This window comes from Corvus hawaiiensis, chromosome 5 (genome assembly GCF_020740725.1).
Source record: "Corvus hawaiiensis isolate bCorHaw1 chromosome 5, bCorHaw1.pri.cur, whole genome shotgun sequence".
Lineage (NCBI taxonomy): Eukaryota > Metazoa > Chordata > Aves > Passeriformes > Corvidae > Corvus > Corvus hawaiiensis.
Window position 1 is genome coordinate 12,778,932 of NC_063217.1, and position 20,956 is coordinate 12,799,887.

A 20,956-nucleotide genomic window follows, 5' to 3' on the forward strand; every position below is an offset into this window, starting at 1 on the left:
CGCAGCCTTTTAATTGGGTCTGAAACACAGGAGACCCACCTTCAAATGCCAGCTTATACTGAGCTAAGAAGACCTGTTCTGACTTTAATTAGATACATGTCAGCCAGAACATCTCTAGAAGAAAATGTATTTAGTACTCATGGCATACAAAAATATTAATGATCAGGATAGGAAGAAGTGGTGAGGTATTGTCTCCAATAGGAAAAAAGAGAGTTCATTCTCTGTGGAATCGGAGAATGGCAGAGGAGATGGGGCAGAGGAACAGTATAATCTCGTATATTAAAAGAAACATATATTGAATTTGCAGGCTTGGTATCAATAGTCTTGGGCTTTCCTTTTGACATGTGAGGTGTGGCTTTGGTGCTGCTAGTGGAAAATTAATTATGTTGAAGAACCGAGAATGTCAAAAGCCTTTGCTCTTTCTGTGCATAGGAGTAACTGGATGGTTAGTGTTCAGTCTTAGGGACTGAAAAATCTGTGGTAGATAAATTGCACTTACAAACATATATTGGTTGCCTATTTTAAGAAATCACACTATCGCTTTGCATCTCTGAGTATCTAAATACTTCTTGACTGGAAAATGCATTTTCAGTAACAGCTGCAAAATTATGGATGTTGTGAAGTGTGCCATTATCAGACATGAAATCCTCACAGCAAAGACCTCTGAGGAATTCAGCTGGGTAAATAACTGGACTGGAATTAACAGAGAACTAGCATTTAGCAGCCATCATGCTTACACATTACAGCACTCCCTTACAGTGCTCTTGGCAAAATGGCTGGAGAAGGATGTCACTTCATAGCTGGGTAATTGTTCTATAAAGGCAAGTACATGGAGAGCATTTGAGTTGATTTTTTTTCCTCCCATCCCCCATTACTATGATTTTAATTGGAAGCAGCTCTTTGTTCATGTAAAACTAGCATGAGGTCCTTTACTGAAAGATAGTGATGTCTTTGTGTCAAACAGTGCCTGTTTCAAGCTGTTACACTTTTTTAATTGAACTGGCTGAGGTATCTGGGAGAACAAAACTTTTACCATCTCCTCCTGTGTTTTACCATCTCCTCCTGCGAATCACGTAACATGCTGTCTCTGAACAGAAAAATATCCCATTTATGAGTAGGTGGAATAATAGGCTATCTGGATTCTGATACTTATTAAATACTAAGTCTTTGTCAGAATCTGCAAGAGAGCACTGAGAAGCACGGAATTTGAAGCTTGTGTCATTTTTATTATCATTCTGAAATCTTTATTGTGCGTACAGCAACTTGTGTGCCTCATAGAGAAAGTGTAGGCATTTGTAACTTTGCTGTTAGAACTGAAGCATTTACTACTAATAGGCTACAAACCTAAGGTCACTGGGGTTGCTCAGTTTGTGCCTTAGCAGAGCTAATAGACGCCGTGGGGCTGGGAGTGCAGGTTTCCTGCTGACGCTGAGCTGCTGCTGACATTGAGCGCAAGGCTGGGCTGCCTCGAGTCCTTTCCACAGTTTGTTGCTGAGTCACTGGGTGACCTTGTGTAAACCTCTTCCCTTGGCATGTGCTGCCTGCAAAGGAGGAGCACCAGCAATGACCTGCGCAGTTATTCTTGGGCGAGGAGTTCAGTGAAGCTGCAGATTCAATGTAAATGATTCGTTTTGTTTCTTGCTTTATTAATCTTGTGATAGGCAGTGCGTATTGATAATAAAAAGGAAGATGGGGATATATGTGTTAAGGGACAGAGAGGAGAGAGCTGGGACAGAGGGTTGATAACATGTCTGAAGACAGGGTGTCAAATGACCTTATCTTTGGCTACCTGATTTCAGAGTATGTGCTAGTTGACCCTGCAACACTGATTCAAAATTAAGAGGGCTGTGTTTAGAAAGCAAAAAAGAGTAATAGGAAAAGCCACTGGTAAAATCTAAAAATAAAATTTCTCCCAGCTTAATGTTACTTCTGACTTTTGATATGGCTTCTTGTATGCATACACGTCTGTTCTTAGGAATATACATATAGAAATAGAGATAGGAGCATCATGGTGGGCTGTCTCTGTAATGGATCTTTGAGATCTCCCCTCTCTTGACAGATAATTTTATGCTGTTCAGACAGAATATATTTTAGATTTACAGATATTTGATCTGTTTATATACTGATCTGCCTTTTTTTGAACTAACTTCCCACAAATTATTGAGTTGAAAGTGTTTGTAAACAGAGCAGCCCCTAAAGCCAGGGATTTGTCTAAAATGAATGAAAAAAAATTAAAGACTGTTTGATCCTATAAGATTTTGTAACATTGTAAAGCAAAAGCTTATACTTTTCCAGTTTTTCACATGATACCAAATTCCAGCTGGCAAAGATCCTTGGCACAGCACTTGGCTTTCATTTGGGTTGAAATTTTATATCTACTAATTTAAAATCTTCCCTTACTGAAAAACATATTTTAAGATTTCTGATAGCTCTAAGGATCTGGCTTATAAAGGGAAGGCTTATATATTGGTAGGCTTAAAGGACATAATTGCACATGGATAGCTTTCCCCCCAGTTGCTGCTTCATCCTGGTCATTACTTATTGAGAAAGTTTTTGTATAACTATTACACATAAGCACAGTGTAACACAGAGAATATAGATTTGCCTAATTCTGCATGCAAAGGCTACCCTATGCTGCAGTTTGCACACCATATTTGTCACATAAAATCTAGTAAACAGTCTAACTAACTTTTAAATGTGTTTTACAGTTTTAAATCAAAGGTACAAGGAAGTCGCACTCACGGTCTTCTGAAACACATGCTCAAGAATTCCTATTGCCTCCTACTTCAGAGAAAAAGAGAAAGAATAGGAAGATTTTTCTTTGCATTTACAATCCAATTAAAACAGCAAGGTGTCAGGAATGATACCAGTTCCTCTGAAAGCACTGTTTCAGTCATTGGTAGGCCCTCCATCTGGGAATTGTGGCATAGCAGTCTGCAGCAGGGCAGAAAGAACAACATGGAAAGAAATTTGAATTGTTGACCTAATTTTGGTAGTCTGCCGTTGCTGCTGACGGAAGTTGAAATGATCCCAAAGGGTTCCCTATTATGGGGCTGCCAAAACAGAAAGATGTAACGTAAAGGAGGCAGGAAAGTGAGTGATTGCTTTTTTATCTGTCATTGGTTCTAGTATCGAAATAAAGGTTCTGTGTTTTGTCCACCAAAGATGTATTTTGCAATAAAAACAAGAGATGAAAGCAGATCAGGAAAGTTTTCATCAGTATTCCCTGATAGCAATGAAAGAAGTATTTGTAGACAAGAACTCTCTGCTTATCATGTCTTTGATTTCTGCTATATTAATTTCAAAGGTGATATTAAAAATAAGAATTAAGAGAAAGTTTCTGAAGTCCTTACATGCTCTTTAAGTTTGTTCATTACATGAAGAATGGAGATGGTGGTTGCACATTTTGCAAAGTGTGTGTTGCTCAGGATATATAGAATGGTCTATAAAAAGGTCATGCCACAGTATTTTCCTGCTGACAAGTCTTTGTGTTGAAAGGGCCTGATCTGTGCTATTTCTTCCTTGGGCCATGTTGCATTCACATTGAAGCCTCCCTTTAGATTTTCTTTGCTTTCAGGGGACTGTTTTAAATACCTCTTTTTTTCCTTCTTCTTATATATTTTTTTCTCCTTCTTTTTTGTTTTGTCCCAATCTGCTTTTGGTGCAGCCACAGCAGAAGGCAGCACATTTCTGGTTGTACTACTGTGTATTAGGCAGAGACTGAATGGGTAAAGGAAGAGAGCAAGTGTAGTATATTGTTGCTGGCATGTTCTGGCTGTTGAAATGTTAGGTCTCATTCATGAAGGGCTGCATCTGTGCCATGGTTATTCATGTGTAAATAAAGTTTTTGCTCTATTGGAAATCCCATGTAATCTGGTACCAAAGTAAGTATCAGAGTCTTAGAAATAAAAGAGCAGGGGCAAGAAGGGGAAGATGCAGTCTCCTTGCATGTATTTTGGATGCCTGACAAATAGATCTCTTACTGAACAGTTGTAAATCAAACTATTATGGATAGAAAGCTTTAAAGTAGAATACAAGGCATCATAATAAAATGTCCTAGGTTTTTTTTAAAGAAATATGCCTTTTTAATCTTTTTGAACATTTGGTTGTACAAATGAACCCCTTCCCTTCCTCATCTAGCTGTCAATTAGAATAACTTCTGACAAAAAGCCAGCGGTAATGTACATATTCCCATTATAAAGCATTTGCCAACCAAAATTTCTAGCAACTACTGCAGAGAACTCACAGATGTGTTCAGCACTGTTTTCCCAAAGAAATTGCCTTTTATTTGGGTCAGTCTTGTTTTATGCTTAGTCATTTTAAAGCCAAAAAGCATTGTTTTCAAAAAGTCTTTAAAACGTGGATCAGCTGTATAAGGACATAGGGAGAGCTTCCAAAGCATTCAGGGAAACTGTTTTTCTATTACCATATGCCAGTGATGGGATTGCTCTTTTTTCTGCTCTGAGGATTACAGTTAGACCCTGCCTGTTCCTATTTGAGGTGTGCAGGACAGAAGGAAGGTTTAGTACCACTCTTCTACAGAACAAGGTGTTCTTTTGAGATCCCCACCTCACCCCTTTAGTCCACAGAGCCTGCATATGTGGACTGTACACAACGTTACCCCAGTTGTCAGAGGAATTGTCCTCAGCTGTTCTTCTTTCGAAGAAGAAATCTGAAATATCTGTCCACCTTAGTAGTTATTTTTTAAACCTTCTGTAAGTAATGCACTCTGTTTAAGAGTTGAAATGGACTGAGATGTCCCATGTGAACAGATCTGGCTAAAGTCTCTGAGAACCTGAGTGCTTTGCCTGTTTTGGGAACCTGAAGGAAAGGATGGAGGCTGGCATCAGAGTTTTACTCTCTTACCTTTAAACTTACCTTGCTCTCAAGATGCGATGCTACCTGACATGATGGAGGTAAAAGTGTGAGAAACAGAACTTCCACTAAAAGTTCCATGTATTACAGTTTGTGATTAAAAATCTGAACAATCAATCTTGAATACTTTCCAGCCTTTCCTAGCTATTTGGGAAATGTTGACAAGTGTTGCAAGTCACTGCCATGTAAACAGAGAAAACCATTCATTTTTGTAACACTGTATTTTGCCTGGAGAGCCATGATATGATAAATAACATAACTGAATCAACTTTCTTTATTTAGCATGTGCTGCCATAACTACAGGATATGAACATGTTGGTGACTTCATTGCACTGAGTGAAATTACTAATGTATCAAATGTCAGCTCATCTGTCAAGTTATTTCTATCATAGTTTTGGTTCTTGGAGGTTTTTTTGGTGTGTGTGGTATATTCTGAATTCTGAATGAATTTGAACAGCTGTAGTTTATGCTCTATTTGTTTGTATATGAACAGATACATTTCCACAGTAATAGCTTCCCCTCTTTATCCTTCCTCTCCAGCATTAGAAATAGATTTAGCTTAGCAGTTACTGGAAATGAGAAATTAAGTATCCAATTATTTTAAGTTATTTTTGTATTACCATAGCTTTTAAGAAGCTATAGGAAGATTACTGAAGGATTATTAGGTTGTAGTTTTCCAGGGGTTGCTGGTAATTCGTTGTGAATAGCACTCTAACAACTCGTACTGACTGGCATAATTAAATGTTTCAAATTTGCCCCAGTTTTTGCAAGATTTATTGCTAATTAATCTTCTTTTTTAATCTCACTGGTATGTTACGCTACTGAAACATCCACTTTCAGAAGTAGATATTGTCATGTTACTATACTACTTCTTTTTATATGCTCTTATTACTGTAACACACAGGTTCTAGATCTCTGTTTCATTCTTCTCTCTGAACTTTTGTAAACACTGTTCTTACGTAGTGTGGCCAGCTTGCCAAAAGTATTATTAAGATAGTTTTTATTTCCAAATTTACTAGAGAATTCAAGTAAAACTATTAATCTTAACTACAAGCTTTTTAGGATCTAATAACTTACCCTTTAGAAGAATTGGTATTGCAGAATTAGTAGCTATGCTAAAGGATAAGTACATTATTCAATGTAGACAAATTACCCAGATAAATTTTGAATTTGGAGCTGTACTTTTTTGTCCTTTTTTTTTTCCTTTTGATTCTTGTGGGCATTGTTTTGTTTTGTTATAATCTTATTGGCCTGATTGCTGTCTTCACTTACCTTTTACAAGTAAATTCTTGCTTTGTCTTTGGTGTTTTTACATTGCATAATATGGGGAAACCTTCTCTTTCTCTTTTATTCAAATGTATTCAGATTGCTAGCTGAAGGCCAGAAGAAAGCAGCAAAATGTTTTATGTGGAATAACAATGTTGGAATATTTAAGAATAGGGCAGCTCAAAAAGGATTAAGCTAGGTTGAAGTGAGACATATCTGACATCATAAAAAATAGAGGTTCTTGGCCTGAGGAGGTTTGTTACTATATAAATAAATTGAATTCCTCTTTTCCAGTGTTTTGTGCTACTTAAATATGCTGACTAAGCTGTTTCAGCACTTTGATCTGCCATGATCTGGCCCTAGCTATACTTTCATCCTTTTCAGAAGTATTTCTCACAGCAGTGAATTTGGCCCTAAGGAAATGAGTATGCAGATTTCCTTTCTCCATTAAATACTACCTAGATGCCTGTCTTTATTGAACAAATAAGCTAGTAAATTCCCTGAGCATTTAGGTTTTAAGCCACTAACAACACAATTCACTGCGTCACCTTAAAGAAACCCCTGGAGAGAAATACAGTATTTGCCAGCAAGGAAAATGGTTTAGAAGTTATGTTTTTGGGACTGGTACTGTTGGATGCAATCCTGATGTATTTTATGTGAAATACAGTTTTTTGTGAAGATTTGAACATTGTACATGATAGTAGTTATATCCATCATGTTTCAGTGCTGTTCATATGTGCTATTCTGTCTGGCTTCCAGCTCTCTTGCCCAAAAGGCAGAGGGTTTGACCTGTTCTGTCCTCTGCTTTGGAGACCCCCGCATGGCCATGTCTGCTTAAGATAGTGCTGAAATCTGTTTGCCTTGTTCGATTCACTTGTCCTCAATCTCTAACACAAAGGGTATACCCTGAAAAGATTTAGTACTGAGGAGACTTTACTCTCTTTTCACTCTGCAGTGTAAATAAAGGTGCACTTAAAGGTGTTTAGAGACTCTAGGAAAATGGAGGTAGATGATACTCATTAAAGAACTTGAATTTCTTCCAGTCATTAAGCTTTCAGAGTGATATTTTCCATCAAGATAGCTCCATAATGATAATTTTATTTCTGTAAATTTTTCTGTGCATGGGAAATACCAATTCAAATTAACATGCAGTGAACATCAACAAAAATACAAATGCTTTTGTTGTTTCCCCTTGTGATCAAAATACACTGAAATATTGTAAAGAAATATGAAGTAAGACAATATCAAGGCCTTGTCCATTGTCTTTTGATTGTTTGTTTTCAGAGAGGAAATTGTGATCATTGCCTTCAAGAACAGAATTCAGGTTTTCTGAAATTCAGTCTTGTCCTCCTTTCAATATGACGCATGATAACTTCCTTATGTAGGTATATTTTTGGTATTTATAAAGATTCACAGCATTGGCCAATCCATATGTGAAAATTTATAGGTGACCACCATGACAGTTTAGGCCTGTATCCCAAAACCCAGTAACTTGTGTTGAAATGGAACACAAATTTAGTGATAGCTAAGCAGAGTTAACAGTCTGGATTGACCTCATCTGATTGCCAAGGAGCTTAGCAGCTTCCATCCTGCTTTCACTGAGGACCATCCAGCAAAGGCCACCATTTTGTATGCGTTCTTTATGGAAAGAAGATGCCACAGTTGCAATTTTGTATGATACCTTATTCTGTTGCATTTTGTTACCCTGTGTAAATATATTTCCGTTGCATTGCTACCGTCAAAGCTGTTAATCAAATCTGGTTTGTATTCAATCTCTTCTCTTTTGTTTACCAGATGATGTCACTAATACTGCTCAGGAAGCCCTCCTTGCTGATGACAATGAGAACGTGCCAACAGGACTAGGAGCTGTGGTGTGGAAAGTCCCAGAACAAACACAGCTCGTGACTTAGCTACCAGTGCTGCTCATTTTTTCATCTCTTTAAATTAAAATCAAACACAACTGCCTCAGAAACCCGTGGACAAGAGAAAGGTACTGTGCATTGCCAGCATGTTGGTTGGGTAGGAAGAGAATGAATCTGCCATACAGATATGATGCTATCACTTTATTAGAGACAATATCATTTGAAGCTTCAAGTTCGAAAGTCTTTTTGTACTGTGAGACACTTTTAAACCCAACCAGATCTTGCAGTAAAAAAAATACCAAATCTATATGAAGCTTTTGTCTTTTTGTGAGGTGCTTTGGTTCTCTTTACAGAGATGCTTTCTGGATTCACTGAACAGATTCTTGGTAAAAACATTTCCTTACTTGGTGTTTTCTTTTCTTCCTTAATTTTTTAAGTTGTTCCATCCCCCCAGTGGCATCTAAGATGTGCAGTACAGAAGGATGCTTAGAGTCTTATATTTATCATATGCTTGCTAGCTTGACCACTGTGTTACCTCAGTTGTATCTGTCACCATTAATAAAGAAGAAGGGCTTTAGTTACTTTGGTCTGAGTCAAGAGAGCTAAGCTCCTTTGACAGACTTTCCCAACCTTCTGTTGACTTTTATGTGTTTATAATATGCACATGTCTGGGTATTCAGCAGGGAGTTATATGTGCCGTGCATAAACCCCAACACAATATTTTGTTTGCTTCAAGGATCATCTTGAAATTACTTGTTTCCTCCTATTAGAGAAGTATGGTAAGGATGACAGTTTAACACAGTGCCTAATTTTTTGTTTTTTTGTCTTGTGGTAGTCCTTCAGTGATGACAGAGTTATTAGGATTAGAAATATTAGGAAATAGTAAACCCCCACTGTGTGTAACTGTCCTTTCTGCAGAAAAATGCCATTGGTCCCTAGAAAAGACATTTTTATCTAGAAAGATGTTGAGAATATAATCAAGGTTTGCCAGAAAACTTTAGTACAGAAAGAAAAGCAAAGCAGCCATAACCCAGGAAATATCCTTTCCCAATGGCTATTTTGTAGTTTGCATATTGAAATTGTTGTATCTTTGCTAGTCACAAGCTTTTCTTGATTATAAATATACCTTGTTATATTTAGTATAGTGCACAGTGAACACTTCCTTCTCAGTTTGGAATAGAAAAGTATGACACTAGATAAGGCAAATGCTATGGGAAGTGACAGCTGTAGAATGCATGATGATTAATGAAAAAGTCACAAAGAAGGAAAGAATAAAGTAAAAAAACGCAGGATACAGAATAAGTCTTAGGGCCCATCTGTTTTCTATGACACTCAAATACAGCTACTAGTTCATTGTAGTATCTTTGATTTCAACACTTCAATGAATTTCACTGTAGTATAGTCATCATAAAGCAACATATAAAAAGTGAAGAAGTATGTCTAAAACAACTTAATGTTTGTTAATATACTTAGCTTTTACTATAGAGAATAATTACTCTAATTTGTAATTTCTAATTTGTGAGTGAATTTGTTTTGGGGGCAACAGATAAACTGATGTGACTCCTAAATTCTCTCTTCTGTACCTGGGAGGGTACTTCATCCCTTACTTCTGAGTGGGTTTAACACTTTATGGTAAATGCATGAGGAGCTTCAGTCATAGATGTATCTAAAAAAATTATCTCCATATCTACTTAATAATACCAGAAAGTAAATGATGCTGATTTTGAAAATAATTAAAATGCTGAACTCTAAACCCATCTGATGAGTATTGTAACTTGGCTTTCTGTGAAGGTTGAATGTATTTTAATTTTTAAATTTTTAAAGATTGCTATTTAACGATTATTTTCCCCGTTGTCCTTTAGACTGTTCTGTTGCTGTACGTCCAAACAGTTGAACATGGACTAAAAATTTGATTTGGACTTAATAGTTTGTTTAGCTGACTCTGCATAATAAAAATGAAGTGTTCCAAACATGAGTCTTCAACAGCCGATGTATTTTGGAAAGTGATTTTTTCATGTGCAAATTATCTAAATCTATCCGAATAGTTGGAACTAGCTTATGAGAATTTGAACAGTGGGTTTTCATCTTCTGGATTGCTTATGCACATTTGCCCAATGCTACAGGAAAAAATTCTGCCTGTCTGGTTCCTGTTTCTCTTATTTGATCAGTCATATTTCTTGCATATCAATGTCTTGTTATTTGTCTGGACTGTTCCTGATCTCTTCCAACTTGCTCCTCAGAATGGAAGTGTAAACACAAGCAGTCACGCAGGAGTGGTGCTGCTGTATCATGCAGCTGTGAGCTGACACTTTGCTTTAGAGAATCACTGGCTGCTTCTATGAAAATTTAGGATTGCTGCAACATGCCTGGCCCTGCAGTAGGGCCAGGCACATTTTTTAAATGGCTCCTTCTTTCTTTTGCTTACTGATCATGAAATCTTCCAAAGATTGATATTTTTCCCCTTTCTTTGAATGGTGAACACTAAATTGAGATAAACTTCAGTAGTGCCCTCATGTTTCCATTTTTTCATAACATCGTTTGAACAAACAATCTGTGCTGACTAATCCTCTGTACAAATATTACTCATGTTCACTGCCATGTGATTGCAGATCCATTATTCTCCAAACACAGAAAACAAGTACTATAACATGCTTATGTCTAAAGAGTTTCTCTTACTTGCAAATGTAACAAGGTAATACATTTGGGTGGCTGATAGCTGTGCAGCTGCTGGCGGAATTCCCACACATGTTTTGCCATTAGATAAGTCTGTGGTTGGTAATGGTCATGTTGAGATAAGGGATGTTGCACTTAGTCATCTAAAAGTAATCATCTATGTGTTGAGTGTTTGCAAGAGGTCTTAAAAAGAAAACTAAAAAAACTTTCCTGATACCATGGAAAGGGCTCTCAAATATATCAGACTTGCTGTCCAGTATTAAGCACAGCAGATCTTCAGTCTTCTACTCCATGTATGTTCATAAATGAGTATGAATGGGAAAAAAAGGTATGAAGTGTGAGAAACCTGCAGCCTATGTGGTGTGCATTCAAGAAACAGTAGTGAGAGGCCATAAATTTGACGGTTCTGAAAATTCCTTAGGATATATCAGTTTTGCAATACCTGCTGCTTTTTCTTGATAAATATGCTCTCTCTTGGTTATGGTTGTCTTTCTAGATTTTTGTTTGTTTTTCTCAGCTCCTCAATTAAATTAATTTGTAATGTCAATAGCTCCAAGTGATGTTTTGAATATTAAATATCTTTGATAATGGAATTTTATTATGGCAGTATATGTATGCATGTGGAGAAAAGCCTGTTTTATGCATAGAATTGTGTAAATGTTGATTTCTAGTAGAAAAATCTTGAAGGACACTAATTTTAATCTCAACACCTGCAACTTATCCTTTCTGAATGAAATCCATCATGTGCACATATGCACATACTATATTTATACTGGTGTGCTGGATGTTATTACAACACAAGACAAAAATGTGAGATTTTGTAGTAGAGGGGAGGGGAAGAGTATTTGGGCATTTCAATTAACTTCCAACAATCAATGGAAGAATTAAAAATGCACACTCTGGGACAGTGAAAGGAAACACATAACCTTTTTATTTATTCGTGAAGACTTGCATATCTCAAAGAAAACATCTAGTAATTGTCAATTCTTAATCCCTTACAACATTTGGGAAGTATTAGTGAAGATCTTTTTGATGTTTCCAGATGTCTATTGCAAAAAAAAAATAATAAAGAGTATGTGTTTGTAGTATAGCCATTTGAATTGATATGCCCTGGGAGGCGAATGAGCATGGTTTCACTTAAGATCTCCCAGTTTTCACCTTGTTCACTGAAACAGGCAGCATTTCAGCATTTCCCCTTTCATGTACAAGGGCAATGTATGCAGGTAACAGCTAAGTCTTGATTTACATGTAGCTTTCAGTTTTTCTAGTATAGGTTTGCTCTATAGGAGGTGAAAAATTGCAGTGTTGCTGCCATAGCCATACTAACCTTAACCTTAAAGCAAAACCTTATTCACACTTTCACCTAAAGTTTAGGGAGATGATGTAGAAAGAATAGTTTTTGGCAGTACCTATTTCCATATTTTTCCACTGAGTCTTCATTAAGACTAAGTTTGTAAAGTCACTGCTAGGACCCTAAATTTGAGGCTTCCCTCTGCCACCTCTTTTAGGGGACGAGGTGGGAAGAGGAACAGAACTGCACACTAAGATCAATTCATAGCAGAAATTATATGAACATACTTTTACACAACTGGATTAATAGATAGGATTGCAGCTGTATCAAAATTGCATGATTGAATTGCAACTTGAATAAAGATTTTTGTCCATGGTCAGACACGATTTACAGAACCATTTAGACTTTCCAGAGAATAACCTTCTTTGCAGGAACCATGGCAGAGAAGGAGGTTGTATTCTGAAGCAATGAAGCATAAACATTTTTCTCTTCTTTTAAGCATTGGGACTTCTGTAGGTGACACGTCTTGGCTTCAACTTTATGCAAAACACTGTACCATCTTCACAGTCTCCTCTCTGAAACAGTGTTGTGAAATGAAGTCTTGATTTCTCAGTGAAGGAGAGATGTTATATAGGTAAAGAGAGATAAGGATGTTTTCTTCAGAGTGAACAACAAATCACTTTTTAATTCCCCTGAGTATCCAAATCAGCTTGACTATGACAACACTCAGCAGTTCAGGATACACTGCTAGTAATGCTGTGCCTCCATAAACTGGATACCCCCATAAGTTGCATACACAACTTGCATACTAGAGAGCTCAAAGTTACCTGTGCAAGTATTCTGGTTCTGTGTAACATTATCCCAAATTTAGAAAGATTTTAGGAAGCTTTATTTCCATATATATATAAATGCATAAATTAATAAATAAATAAGTGTGCATTGATTAATTTCTGAGCTTCAGAATACTTTGGGACAGTCTAATCTGGACAACAGAAAGTATCACAGTCTATAGTGGTGTGTCACAGAGTATTTCTGAAGTTATGTATTTATATCTACTTGCCTGTTTCTCTCTTTTTGAGGTGAACCATGACTGAATGTGTCTGCTTTTTAACATTCTGAGGGATGCTATCCTTAAAATTATGATGTTGATATATGTATCTGGATAAATATATTTTTTGCAAGTCTTCATGGCCACCACATTCAACTTTAAGTATCTTCAGGGAGCACATTTGTATTTCTGGTGGCCAGCATGCCAACAACATTTCCAACAAGTCTGGAATGGTTTGAATCAAATTTGCTGGCAGTTACCAGGAGGGTATTTTATTTGTAGTCTTCTCACGGTCGTGAAGCGTTCTCTATTTGTGGGTATTGGAAGATGGTTACAGAAAGAAAGCCTTTAGTTCAGAGTTTCTCTGTGCTTTTCTTGTGCTTTGTCCTGTTTGTCTCTGTCCTGTTCAACCAGAGAGAGAGAAAAAAGTTTGTCTCCAGGCTCTTGCTGTGTTAGTATCTAGCTGTGCTTTTTACTGTCTGTAGTTTGAAGCCCTTGCACAGCTTCTTTTCAGAGAGTTGAGAGAGGAAAGAAGCTACTGTCTGGCTGAAACACTCAGTTTAAATATTTTATCCCAGGTGATGCAGTTGCATCAGCCAGTTACCAGAGTGACTTAAACTCTGTTCACTGCAATGAACATTCACTCAAATACCAGTTTTAAATTTGAAATACCGGTTTTACCTGGCTGATTGTCAGAACACTGCTGTGAGAAAGTTAACAGATCTTCCGAGGGAATTGCAGTTTTGTGGGACACTAAATTTGATGATTCCTGCCAAAAAAAATTGCGAACTCTTTCTATGTCTCATAACCAGTATGCAGTATCCAGTCTCTTATTTCACAATACTGTCCTCAGAATATATTTCTGATAGTCTTTCTGTAAGTGCAATGCCCACTTTACTGAGAGATTAAGTGATTTGGTAAAGAAAATACAAGGCATCTGTGACAGAACTGTAGGTGGAACCAAAATCCATCAAGCCTTAGCCTGTGTGTTGCCAATAAGATAATAATTACTATCCAGTTAGATTTGAAATTGGATTTGAATGTGGGGTTCAAGATCACTGAAGTTGAGCAGGAGTCATTGATGCAGTAATCAAACACAAGGTTGAGGTCCTAAATTCTTGAGCACAGATAGGTACTTTTTTTGGGGATTCTGTGACTTCAAAATCTAAGCAACAGCACTGCTAATTCTGTAGTGTATATATTTACTTTGATCTCTGGAGCTAAGGGACTTGGCAAAGTGGAGCACAATGGGAGCTTTGGAAAAAATAAAGCATGTTCTTTTGTCACTCTTCCTGTATTACTGGAATAGGCTGATATCTTCATTTTGGCTAAAAGTTGTGGTTCTAATGAGAAGTTGTGTGAAAGTTGAGCCGCCCCTTGGTAGGTGAAGAAGTGTCGTAATTCTTTCTTGTGCTGACTGATGTGCTCGTGCTGCTCTGCACCGAGCTGTGTGATTCTTCTGTGCTGGAGCAGTGAGGTGGCAATGTGGGCTGTCTGGCACAGTGTGAGGTAGATTGCAGACTTAGTAAAGGTAGTCAACAGCATAAAATAGTTATTGACATCAGAGACAGTGGAATGAAATCATGCCTCCTCTGCTTCACTGTTCAGCTGGTAACTAATATCACATCCAGAAGCACCTTTTCTCCTCCATACACCTACCTGACCTCTCAAGTCTGTCCTGTTGATTTACAAAATAATAAATATTCAAGATACAATGAAGTGTTAGGTTTCTCTCATTGAGGTTCCTCCTCTCTCTTGAGTCACCAAATTGGGAATCTGAACCTCTTCCCCCAAACCTGTCAGTTGCCTTGTACATTTACTACACAGCTGTCATCCCTGAATTTTTAATTTTTCTCATTTCAGGTTTTAGTTATTCTAGCTCTTTACAATAAAATAGTAATAATAATAATAATAATAATAATAATAATAATAATAATGATAATAATAGGTTTTAAAAAAACCTAAAGGAAGCTTCCTGCAAAAATCAGGTGAATAGCTAAACAAAGCTGGTCCAGTATAATCCAAAAGCCTAAATTTGACAGATTGATTACATCTGTGGGGTGTCAGTAATAGTCAGTAAAGAAATTAGAATCTGTCTCCATATTTGCTAATTATCTACCCTTAACTGAGAAATGCTATAACTTGCCCTTTCTTCCTCATTCTGTTTTTGCTCTTAAATGTTCTGCTTTAATGGGAATGCTGCTCCTCAGTGAGGAGCATAACACCCAGGGTACAATGAGAAGGTCCTGAGGCTCATGCACTGTGCCAGACAGCAGGCATTGGGTCTGGGCTCCTATCCATGCTGGAAAGGAAGGAACTGGCCCCAACATCAGAGGAACAGCTCTGCTTAGAGCTGGCTCTCTGGAGTTGCAATGATCCCAGCAGCCTAAAGCACTCTGGCTGTGTAACAGAGCTGAGTTGTGAAGGTTGTGGAGAGAGGGTTCTGTGGTATCATTTTTAGTTGAGTTTGAACTTTGCCTTTCTGTGTTAGTGTCTCTTTTGTTTTATATGTATCACAGGACTTCTGTTTGTAGCATTTTGTCTTTTAATAGGGCTAATAGAGCAATTTTAATGATTAATGACTTGATAAATCTTTGAAACAGTGCTATAAGTTAAATTGGGTAAATGTTAATAAAGAATATACATTCAGTGAAGCCAGGGAATATGTTTTATTTACTTGAAAATCCTGGAATCAAGCTCACAGCTTGCTGAGAAGGGATTCAGGTTAAGTTATCAGTAACTCCTAGTGTATGAAAATGTTGTGTAGTGCAGAAGGGAGGTGCAGAATCCCTTCCTCCTGCTGTGTCCTTTTCTGCTCAGAAGATTCTAAATCTAAAAAGATTCCTTTTTACTTGTGATAATTCCTTTTAAAGTAAAAGCTAGTTTGTTGGGTTTATTTTTTGGTGGGCTGCTTATGTCCTTTCACTGGAATGAAGGTTTTAATATACTGGATGCTATCCAATTGCATGCAGTAGTACCAATTAAATAAAAATTCTGTGTCACATGGTTGCTACTAGTAGGCACACACACAATTGTGTGTGTGCATAGGGTCTAAATGAGTTCAATATACCTTTTTTGTTTTGTTTTTCTTTCTTTTTTTTTTTTTGGTGGTATGCAGTGACTTGGATACATACTTTAGTTCCATGTGTTTTAACAGATGCACACGTGTCACAGGCAACCAATTCACTGAAGAGAAAATGAATACAGTGGTGAAATTAATTCAGGAACTTGCCAAACTAGTTCTGTTAACTAGTTCAGTTCTGTATAAGGATTTGGAAGTCAGTGGTTCGTGGTGAGAAGTTAAAATCTGGGTACTGATTGCTGAGAGCTTTGGGAATTTTCTAAAAGACTGTGGAGTGACAGAATCACAGATTGCTTTTGCTGAGATGCCACTGAAAAAAATACGGAAGCAATTACTAACCTGGACAGAAGATCCAGTGCTCATCCTCAGGATGTCACCTGCTGTGGAAATCTGAGCAAGTGTCAAACTCATGGTACGCTGTAATCTCTACCAAGGAAATCTCTGTTCCGCATTGCTCTGCAGGATTATGTTACTATGAGGTCTTTTGTCAAAAAAACAATTAAGAAATGCGTATAGTTTCTTGGTGATTGCTTTCCATATAGTTTGACCCTATAAGGTGTATTCTTATTAAAGCAAGAATGGCTCAGGACTTTAGGCTGTGAATCTGAAAAAATGAATGTGGAGCTGTTAGTTAACAATAAAGATGTTTCTGGTTTTTCCCATCAAAAAATTGCAAGTGACATTTACAAAGTGTTCCACTGTAAGGAAGCTCTGTATTTCCATAAGTGGGCTATGATTTAAAATAACCCTCAAAGGTTCTACTGTTACAGAAATAGATCTGTCTTTGTAGATAACTAACAGAGGGATAGCAGTAAGGTGACCAGTCTACAATATACTTAGAAAATTATACTGATAATTTGTATTTAGATTTTTTGGCTGGGAAGAGTATTATTTTACAGTCCTGTAGAGGTTCTTCTGCTTTTATCCATTCAGTCGTGTTTTATAACATAAAACTGAGAATTGAAGCAGTAAATGTAGGTCATCTGAACCTTGTGAGAAATGTGCCTTGGGCAGCTATGAACATTGTCTTTCCGATACAGTAACTGGTTGATTATCACTGTTTTTTAAAACTATAACAGAGGTGAACTGCAAGTTACTTCTGAAGTTAACATTGTACCTGTGTCAACTGCATTTACTATTGTCAGATGCAACAGTAATAAAATTTATTTTAAACTTCTTGAATGTACAGGATTGTGCTATGCTGAGAATGTACTTACATCTTATATTCACAAACACAGTGAGGGTTATGGGTAGCTTGCACCAGGCTCTGCAGAATCATAAAGAAAGGTTGAAATAAAAAAAGCTGAAGTAAAAGGGCACAGTGTATATGTGGAGGTGTAGTGTCTAGATGAAGAAGCTTTATTATTTCTCTCCAGTACCGGTGTTATGGCTTGATGTTTCAGCTGAGATGACTCATTGACAATTTCACTTTCCAAAAATTTTATTGCAGCTGAATAATGTTGTTGAAGCCTGAAATAAGGCTGGAATGCAGAATTTTGGTTGATACAATTCAGTAAATTTTTCGTGTTATCATGTTATCCATATTTATTACTTGATTTTATTGGTGTACTTACTTTTCCTATTGATTACTGTTTGTTAGTGAAAGACTCACTCTAAAGATACAACCCTCTGCATATTTTTGTGTATTTCATACAGGATCATGTTTAAAGACTTGCTTTTCTTTAAATGGACTTACTGTTCAGTAGGAAGTATTGGGTTATTTTTTTCCTTATTCTTTGTAATCAAAATTCTTTGACGTTACACTTTCACATTTTTGCAGTACTGATTTTTCTTATTTTTTCTCTTAAGTTTTATTAATCTTTAACATCTAGAATCATCGTATAGCAATTAATCACATAGTTTAAGGTCTTGTTTGATAAAATCAGGGAAGAGATTGAGGTACTGATAAAAAGGATCATTTAAATATGGTAAGCAAATAGAAGAGAAATTGGAAGTTAGGACATTGTTCAGCTGATTGGTTCTCTAGTATGTTAAGAATTCAATGGATTTCCCAAAATACCTGTAAGAGAAATCGTGTTAAATATTTTGATCTTTTACACCGCAGTCCCCCAAACTATTGAACAATTGATTCAAATCCAATCAAGTTTATTTAGTTGTTTTTCTTCAGTGACAATTGCCCCTATACTTATCAAGTAAAGTGAGAAACTTGGTATGTTCCAGAGACTGCTGGAAACGTGACTTGTGCTTTAGAATCCATTACTCTTTCCTGTCCTTTTTTTTGGTGTGAAATGTAAAATACATGCAAATGATTCCAAGATTTGCAAGAAGTGTGTAGAACTCAGAGTGCAGGAAGTGGCTATTTTTATTCACGAAGTGATTGTGGGACTGTATCCTGGTGGCGTCATGAATTTGCCTCTCAGCAGACATATGGTGAGTTAATAAATAGGTTGTTGGTTGAAACGTCTGCATCAGTAAAATTTTGTTAGAGTGGAGTATTCTTTTCCTTAATTTTTTCTCACTGTGTTTACAAGTTGTTTGGTGGGGTTTTTGTTTTGTCCTGACCTTTATCCAGACGTTAAATGTGGGTAGTCAGCCAGAAGGGAATCTAGGCCCTCACTGGTTCTGTCCCTTTCATTTGGGAAGGAGAGGATGTACTCTCTGCTTCAGCCCTTGTGTGTCTGTGCTCTGTGCCTGAGTATATAGATAGGCTTTGTGTTGCCATAGTTCCTGCTTTTGAAATAGGTAGGCTGGAAGATTTATCTAGGCAAGAGTGAAAATGGAAACTTTTTTTTATGCCCACCAGTGCAGCTTGATGGGTGGTTGTTTCTTGGTTTTCTGTTTTGTGGGGTTTTTGTTTATTTGGTTTGGTTTTTGTTTGGTTTTTTTGTTTGTTTGGGTTTTTTTGTTGGGGTTTTCTGTGCTTTTGTTTTATTTATTTTTTTTGTTGGTTTGGGAGGGGGGTTGTTGATTCTTTTTGTTTTGTTTTGTGGTTTTGGAGAGTTTATTATGTTTAGTTTGGTTGGGAGGTGGTGTTTTTGCTCCCCTCCCCACTCTCCTTCCTTCTGTGCCTATAAGAGAAGAGGGTGATTTTCTTCAGGTTCTGGGTCTAAGCTTTTATTTTACTTGAATGGTACACTTTTCAAATGGTGCAAGTTAAAGGAGAAAGACTGAGAGCAATGCTTTGAGAATTTTTTTAATTCTAAAGAGTGCTTTAAAGAGTAATTCTTAACTCTCTAATTTTTAAGGCTAATTTGAGTATTAAATGTAATTTGAACAGCTTTAAGTACTGCATATTATATTTAGACCTGCATGTTTTCATATGCAGACAACAGAATGGTTCTGGTATGTGATTGTAGAACCATATTTTTTCAAGTCTCTGGGTGATGGTGACTCTGTGACAGAACATGAGCTTTGCAGTCATTGATAGTTATGCCTGGCCAGTGCCAGGCATCCCCTGATGTACATAATGTAAGTTTAAATATTCACACTGAATGGCGTAGTATCTTCATGATATACTTGGGAACATGCTACAGTCAGGGGAAATGGTTATTACTGAACAAAATATATGTGGTGGCTTTGTTTCTGGACGTTGTCCGTATTCACACTGAGCACAGTTACTTAACTTTCCTCATTTTTCTTACGGAGAAGCAAACACTTAAATGTTGGGGGTTTTTTTCCAAACTGTAGTTTTAAAGGGACAGGGCAGGATCTAGTGAGGTTAAAATTCATGTTGCCAGGCCAGTGAGGTATGGTTTTGGTTTCCTTAACTAAGTTAATTGTCTACTGAATTAAATCATACATAATTTGGCTACATCAGAGATTTTGTTCTAGAGATGTTTTCAGGAATAATTCCTTGATAGAATCTGAATAGCGCAGATAGCCTTTGAGATGAGGAACAATTAATTTCCATTTTCACATTGTAAATACTGTGGAATTATTATAGATTGGATTTGCATATCGATGTTTTTTTAGTTACTCTTTACAAATTGTCCAGGAAAGTAACACTAGCAACTGATTTTGCATTCAGATTGTCCATACAGTTAAGGATTTTGGATGAAATACAGTGGTTTAATATAGTTTTAGACTTTAGTAGCATAGAAACTCCATAGATTAATAGCATGAAATTCCTTTATTAAGAACAGTAATTCTTCACATTTCTTCTATTCATTAAAGAGTTCCTTTTTGTAATTTACCATAAGAATGTTCCTGATTTGTTTTTCTTGAATCAACTACTGTGTGTAAAATCACAATAGCACCAGTGTTTGTTTTGTAAGGTAGTTCTTTTGTAAGGTTGTTTTTATACATAATAAAATTAATATGTATTTAATTTCCTGTTTTTCATAGGTTATGTATTAAAATGCTCATATAATGAATAAAAGGAACAGATACAATTTTATTGAATAGGATAACTCAATAGATTGTTATATTTTGAAGGAAAGATATCTGATATTAGAGCAAAACAACTATTTTGCTTAAGTTACGTCAGCAAATAAGTGATAGAGTTCATTTTTTTTTAAATTGCTTTTTATGAATGAAAGAACGCAATGGGAATATCATCAGACAGACTGAGACTTGGTGTCCTGAGTTCTGTTCACTCTTCATCTGATTTGACTTGTTATTCTGAGCAAGATATTTAACTCGCCACCTGTTTACCAGTCCTTGAAGAGGAGAACAAAACTGAGCTGTTTAGTTTGTCTGTCACACCTGAGGTATTGGTCACTAACCCTTTAGAAAGTATGTGCTAAGGAATGCACGGGATTCTCATTCTAATACAATTTCTAAAATAACTCCCTGGCAGTAGTAGGTTGGACAGGGCAGCTTATTGTTGAAGGCAATTTGATAGCAATTTTCTTGGAAATATAATACTCCAGTAATGTTGTTCAGTTTTAAAATAGTAA

The 20,956-nt window shown here is 36.6% G+C and overlaps 1 protein-coding gene across 10 annotated transcripts in view; it reads left to right on the forward strand.

Annotated features, from left to right (window-relative positions):
• Window positions 1–20,956, forward strand: part of JAKMIP1 (janus kinase and microtubule interacting protein 1) — a 228,824-nt gene that overhangs the window by 42,021 nt on the left and 165,847 nt on the right. For 8 of the 10 annotated variants that reach the window (XM_048302980.1, XM_048302981.1, XM_048302983.1 and 5 more), the window contains one exon: window positions 7,936–8,131. The exons of 1 other annotated variant lie outside the window; for it this stretch is intronic. The gene's annotated coding sequence lies outside the window, so the exon portion shown is untranslated. Of the gene's footprint in view, window positions 1–7,935; window positions 8,132–10,881; window positions 11,005–20,956 lie in introns of those variants that run through there. One more of the 10 variants, XM_048302984.1, reaches the window with a different exon arrangement.